This window comes from Penaeus monodon, chromosome 2 (assembly GCF_015228065.2).
Source record: "Penaeus monodon isolate SGIC_2016 chromosome 2, NSTDA_Pmon_1, whole genome shotgun sequence".
Classification (NCBI taxonomy): Eukaryota; Metazoa; Arthropoda; class Malacostraca; order Decapoda; family Penaeidae; genus Penaeus; species Penaeus monodon.
The window spans coordinates 15,757,104-15,764,603 of record NC_051387.1 but is presented as its reverse complement, the minus strand read 5'-3'; positions in this window follow the sequence as shown (position 1 = coordinate 15,764,603).

The window sequence follows — 7,500 nt, the reverse complement described above, 5'->3', positions numbered from 1 at the left end:
TAGGGAGGTGGTGATATATATTGAAGGACAGATAAAATAGGGACAGGTGGGACAGACAAATATAAAGAGGAGATAAAACGAAGCAAAATGGAAAGAAAACGAGGAGGAAAAGAAAAAAAAAAATATTCGCTGAAGGTGGTTTAAACTAGGGTATCGAGTTAAACGTTAGGCAAATAGGAATGTTTGGTTTGCATACTTTTTGTCCGTAGATTCGAAAAAAGAAAAAATTCCTTTGATAACGGCGTTGACAACTTGTAACTGTCACACGTTAGCAACATTTGCGCTGAATGCCCCCCCCCCCTTACATGCAGTTGGTAAATACCAGGTAGTTTGAGAAAAAATAACAAACGGCAGCTAATCCTAACGTAACAGATGGATTTGATATCACTTATGGCCAGATGGTTCTTCGTAACAGATGTTAATCAGGTATTTATAATCGCCGGAGTGCAGACGGTATTGGAAATGTTGAAAATGTTGGCAATTTTGGTGCCGGAAGAATATTTTTGGCAACAGCTTGAGCATGGCAGGTGGACCTGAAGATGAAAGGCAGTGGTAGCTGGAGGAGACGGATGGTGATGGCGATGGACAGATGGTTAACCAAAACATGGTACGTTTAGCTTTGTAAAGGAGAGAGGAGACGAGGGAAAGGGGAAGGCTGGGGAGAGAGAGAGAGGGAGAGAGGGAGAGAGGGGGGGAGGGAGGGAGGGAGGGAGGGAGGGAGAGAGAGAGAGAGAGAGAGAGAGAGAGAGAGAGAGGAGAGAGAGAGAGAGAGAGAAAGAGAGAGAGAGAGACAGACAGAGACAGAGAGAGGAGATGGGGCAGACGGAAAGACATACAAATATGTAGACACACAAAAAACAAGAAGAAAAAAGTGGCACTGGTAGTTTCGGCGGCGAAGTCACCTGGCACAGAGCCAGAAAGTGGGTAGATACTCCAAGGACATTCGTATCTCATTAACGAAAGATGATAGTCAGCGGATTAGGCATTCAAGAAAAAAAGAAAAGAAAAGAAAAAGAAAAGATCGAAATACGTTTCCTTTTTTATTTCAAAACAAATTAAAGGAGATAAAACCCTTCTCGCGTTGCCCATAATCCCGCCTACCCCTTTAGTCCAATCTTACGACAGAGCCTCAAAGGTTCGTTCTTAAAACACTAATTACCATCAAAATAAAATTCCTCCCGGCCTTCGGAAAAAGGAACGGCATCTCCCTTCCTCTTTTCCTTTCCCTCCCTCTCCCCTGTACCTACTTCCTTCTCTTCCCTCTCCTTCCCTTTCCTTCCCTCTTACTCTCCCCCCTCTCGTCTCTCTTTCTTCCCTTTGCCTCCCCTTTCTTCCCTCTCCTTCCTTCCTTCTCCTCCCCTCCCTCCTACTCCTTCCCTCTCCCACTCCCTCCCCTCCCTCCCACTCCTTCCCTCTCCCACTCCCTCCCTAAAAAAATGCCTTCGAGCCTCCCTATTAATTTCCCTCATTTTCGACCTCATCGTCCCTTTACCCAGTTTTCTATCCCCATCTTCAACACTCCATGCTTTCGTATCTCGTTCCCACTTTCATCCTTCTATCCCTTCGACTCCCATTCGCACTCTCATTCCCATCATCCCATTCCCTCTACTATCTATCTATCTCTCATCCTGCCCTTTTTTCACTCCTATCCCCAATCCAATCCACTACGGCCCATCCTCGTACTCACCTCTCCTTGTACTCTCACCACTCGTCTTTCCATCCCACTCCCTCCTCTCCTATCCCCACCCGTCCCCTTCCACTCTTACCTTCTCCTCCGTTCCTATGACCACCCTTCCCCCTCCCTTCTTATCCCCTCTCCCCCCGCCCCCCCTCCCTCCCTCCCTTAAGCGATCCGACCCAAAGTCCTGAAGATCTTATCTCTTCTCCCAGATTATCTTCGAGAGCAACCCACCCGCAGAATTGTCTCAACAATTACACCATTTGGATCAAGCCCGGGCGTTGTTCGGGCTGTGAGATTAACACAGCACGCCTCACTGGCTCCTCAAAGTCCCCGGTGAAAATAACGCCCGGATGCCTGAAGAAGGGAAGGGGAGGGGGGAGGGGACGGGGAGGGAGGGGGAGGGGACGGGGAGGGGGAGAGGGAGAGGGAGAGGGAGAGGGAGAGGGAGAGGGAGAGGGAGAGCGAGAGGTAGAGGGGGAGGGAGAGGGGGAGGGAAAGGGGGAGGGAGAGGGAGAGGGGGAGGGGTGGTGGTGGGGGTGGGGAAGGGAATGGGAGGGGGAAGGGAGAGGGGAGGAGTAGGGGGAGACGGAGAATGGGATGGGGGAAGAAGGAGGGTGGAAGAGGACGGGGGTGGGAGGGAGGAAGGAGAAGGGAAAGGAAGGAGGGTGGGAGAGAAAGGAGGGGAGGAGGGGGGTATGCATAGGACGGAGCATATACGAAGGAAAGGAAGCTTGAAATTTTTGGGTAATGGATTCTATACAACACGAAAATAAAGTTAGCAGAAAGCTTTTGTTCCCGAAATCCCGAACATAGCTTTCCGCACACCCCCTCCCCCATGTCCCTCCCTCCCCCTCCCCTTCCCCCTCCCTCCCTTCCCCCTCCTTCCCTCCCCCTCCCCCTTCCCCCCTTCCTCGAATCTTTGTATTACTTCCGCGAGACGAAAGTTTGTAGGAGTGGAACGGCCAGGATGGACGAGTACAGTCAAGTGGGTTGTATCCAGATAGGATTTCGAACCACAAAGAACGAGAAGGATTAAAACTCTGTTGAAAAAAAAAAATACGATTGCTTTGGTGTGAATGGGTGCGTAAAATAGTACTGATACAAGGAAGGTATTGGTGGTGAAGAAACAGACCAGGGTAATGATAGTGTTAATGATAATGCTGATGACGATGAGAATCATAATGGTGATGGTGATAGTAGTAGTAATACCAAGAGTAAGAATAACAGTAATGATACTACTACTACTACTAATAATATTAATGATCATAATGATAGTAATAATGATAATAACAATGATAATAAGAATAAGAAGAATAAGAATAAGAATAAGAGGAAGAAGAAGAAGAGAAATGATAATAATAACAAGAACGACACTGATGATGATGATGATGATGATGATGATGATGATGATGATGATGATGATGATGATGATGATGATGATGATGATGATGATGATGATGATGATGATGATGATGATGATGATGATAATAATGATGATGATGATGATGATGATGATGATGATGATGATGATGATGATGATGATATGATAATTATGATTATTATCCTTACAAAACAAAATAATAATGACAATAACAACGTCAACTTTAACAGTAGTAACAAAACAAGAACAACAACAATAACAGAAAAGAGCGCATGGCCGTACTCAGTAAATGCTACATTTACAGCACATCGTGTATGCAAATTGGCCTTCCATCCAGAAGGAGGCACACATTAATACAAATGTGGCTTGAAAACTCGCGGTAAGGTTGCAATGCATGTATGAATATCCCTTTCCTATGTTATCATTGCTACTGCCCTAGCCCCTCGGTACAGGGAGAAGGGAGAAGGGAGAGGAGAGAAAAATGAGGGAGAAGGACGAGGAGAGAAAAATGAGGGAGAAGGACGAGGAGAGAAAAATGAGGGAGAAGGACGAGGAGAGAAAAATGAGGGAGAAGGACGAGGAGAGAAAAATGAGGGAGAAGGACGAGGAGAGAAAAATGAGGGAGAAGGACGAGGAGAGAAAAATGAGGGAGAAGGGTGACTTCAATAAGGGTAATAGGATATGGGTGTGGTTTTTCGTATGTGTGGTTGAATGCGGATGGTATGTAATGGGGAATGTATGAGGGAGGGGAAGAGGGTGGTGGGGAGGAAAGTGGAAGGGTGCAAGGGTACGAGGGGTGGGGGAGGGTTGATTAAGGGAAAGATGGAGAGGGTAAGGGAGAGGAAGGGGAGGGGGAATGAGGGAGCGTAGGAGAGAGTGGGTGAGGGAGGGAGGAAGGGAGAGAGAGAGAGAGAGAGAGAGAGAGAGAGAGAGAGAGAGAGAGAGAGAGAGAGAGAGAGAGAGAGAGAGAGAGAGAGAGAGAGAGAGAGAGAGAGAGAGAAAGAGAGAAAGAGGGAAAGAGAGAAAGAGAAAAACATAACAATAAATAAATAAATAAAGATAGAAAGAAGGAAAGAAAAAGAAAGAGACAAAAAGAAAGAAAGAAAAAGAGAGGCAGAGACAGAGATGGGGGTGACAAACAAACAAGCACAAAGAAAAGTGCCAAACGCAATTAATCACAAAGAAATAATAAAACGGCAGATAAGACCAGACACACGCCACAGCCAACCATTTGTCATCGATGGCAGACAAGCCTATTAACTCACATCAGCCCCCAACAGCTCCCACGCCCATAACAACACAATTAACCCCCTCAAATAATCACCATTAATGCAAAACTAATCGAAAAAAATATATAACGAATCTAATCCACTCCCTTATCACGCCCCTGGCCGCCCACCCACGCCCATATTTCTTATCAGCATCTACCTGGGGACCCTGGCCTTTACCTGAACCCGCGGTGAGCTGCCTAATATATTTCTCTTCCGCAAAAATACAACTTGATAATATCACTTCTCTACACGCAAGCTCAGCAGCGGCGGCCCCACCCAAAACACACACACACACACACGTTCGCTGTGTGCGTCTGGCGTTCGATGTGATCGCCGTCTGTTTATGTGACGTAAGTCTGTGGCTACAAGATTTGTTTATGTGGCGGAGTCCTTGGCAGGTAAGGTGTGTGTGTGTGTGTGTGTGTGTGTGTGTGTGTGTGTGTGTGTGTGTGTGTGTGTGTGTGTGTGTGTGTGTGTGTGTGTGTGTGTGTGTGTGTGTGTGTGTGTGTGTGTGTGTGTGTGTGTGTGTGTGTGTGTGTGTTTAATGGTTGAATTTTACGAAGTGGTTAACATATAAAGTGGTTAATGTATAAAATAAAGTCTGTTGTCTTTTTTCCTCCACACCTATTTCTCCTCTTACCTTTTTCACTCTCTTTGTCTCTCCCTCTATCTCTGTCTCTCTTTCCTACATTCCCTATCTACCTGACTCCTTCCCTCCTTCTCTCTCACATATCCCTCTCTCTCTCTCTCTCTCTCTCTCTCTCTCTCTCTCTCTCTCTCTCTCTCTCTCTCTCTCTCTCTCTCTCTCTCTCTCTCTCTCTCTCTCTCCTCTTTACCTCTTCTTCTACCTCTTCAGTCCCATTTCCCCCCTCTCCCCTATCATTCTTCCTTTCCTCTGCTCCTCTACCTCCTTCTACTTCTCTCATTTCCTCTCTGCCTTTCTCCCTCTCCTCCCCTTTCTCTCTTCCTTCCCTACGCCCACTAGCTCCCTTCTTTCCTCTCTTCCTTTATCCCTCTCCTCCCCCTCCCTCTCCTGCACGTGTCCCCTTAGAGAGCCTTTACCTTAACGAAGAGTCTTAGAGGTCCTCGAAGAAGCAGCGACCTCGCATTAGCTTCCAAGAACAAGTCATGTGGGACCATTAGCCGTTCAGGAGGACTGTGCTGATGGAGGAGACACACTTTTAACAGCTAGTGTGTGAAAAGACACTACGTAACTCATCATTAGACTAAATTTTCAAAGGGAATTCGAGAGTAAAAAAAAATATTTTTTTGCCAACTCCCTTTTTCCACGTCGCTATTATCATACTTTGATCAATTATTCATTAAATATCTTTCTCCGTCCGTGCCTTCCGTCCCTCCCTTCCCCCATTACTTTCACTTTTTTTCTCCCCAACTCTCTCTCTCTCTCTCTCTCTCTCTCTCTCTCTCTCTCTCTCTCTCTCTCTCTCTCTCTCTCTCTTTTGCATTCTTAATCGCTTCTTTCGTTATCCTTTTTCTCTCTCCCTCTCTCTTTCTCTTTCTTCAACACACCTGGTAGCATTTAAGATCACAATAATTACGACGTGATTTAAAGTCAAGAGTACAGAACTATGTCAGCACGTGTTGCGGTAAACGTTTTACTTAAATTGGTCTAGCACGCGAGCTAGCCTACAATATGAATTATGCAAACGTTCATTAATAATTGCGAAGGAGAGTCTCGGCTCCCTCTGGAAGATGAGGGGACTGGAGAGGGAAAGAAATGTGCGAAGATTAAACTTGTCTTCTTGGAAGTCTTATTTTTTCATCTATTCGTTCATATTTCATATCTTCTTTTGGGCTTCCTCTTCCTCTCCCTTTTCGGTGTAGGTATATATATTTTTTTTCTGTGGGCTTTACGTTTTATTTTTGGATTCATCTCAAGTACAGTCATTCGTATCATTTGATGTTCCTAAAACTGTTTTATTTATCGTCATATCTATTTTCTTCTTTTAGCATTTAGGTCATTTCTCCTGGTCTCTTCTACTTCCTTCTCTCTCCTACTCTTTTTCCTTCCGTCCTTTATCCCCTCGCCTTCCAGCAACACCTGCTTTCCTTTCTCCTTCACCGCCTTTTCTCTCCTTCCCCCATCCCCTCCCTCTCTCCTATTTCCAACCCTCTAACCTTTTCCTTCCCCCCCCATACCTACCCCGCCTCCTCCTAACCTCCAATTCTTTAATTACTCCCTTTCTCCTTCTTTCTAACCTCTCCCCTCCTTCCTACCCCCCCCCAGCAACCCGCCCATATCCAACGACACCCCCTTCCTTCCTTCCTTCCTTCCTTCCTTCCTTCCTTCCTTCCTTCCTTCCTTCCTTCCTTCCTTCCTTCCTTCCTTCCTTCCAACTTCCTGCCAAGATCACCTCGACGGAAACTCAATCCGCCCTTCCCTACTTTAACAAGGTATCGTAAAATAGCAATCGAATGGTTTTCAATTAGGCCCCTTTCAAAAAAAAAGAAAAAAAAAAAAAAAGTAGAAAAAGCGGTGTATTTGGACGAATCTCCAATGTATACTGTGGTAATTTTCTTGAACTACTTTCTACTTGATTTCTCGAACCGTCTTGGTGGCATTAACCCTTTTGGTACACAACGTGACCATATTTAGCGATTTTTTTTTCTTTTTTGGCGAGAAGATTTATTCTATATGCATCAAGTAGGGGATTTTTTTTCCATTGTTTATGAATTACACAGGAACGAAAATAATAATAATAATAATAATAATAATAATAATAATAATAATAATAATAATAATAATAATAATAATAATAATAATAAGGATAATAAGACGAAGAAGAAATAGATAAAAAAAAAAGATTAAAAAGAGGAGAAATGGGGAAAAAACAAGTAAAAAAAAAGAAGGAAAAAAAAGCGATGGATATTTCGAGGATGTAAATTTTGATGAAGTCTATCGGTCCAATTTCCGGGTATCGGGTACGTTCCAGCGAGGGAGGCGTATGCTGTTGGCAGCTCGGGAGTTTAAAACGTATTCGTTGACTGCTTTATCACCAAGCACTTCTCATGCAGGGTCACGAAGCACGAACTCCTTTCTTTTGCTTCGCTTTTTTTTTTTTTTTTTTCTCGAGAGGGGCTGGGGGAGGGGGGGTCTTTCATTCTCTCTCTTAAGGTTGCGTGAGGGAGAAGGGGTGAGGGAGGAT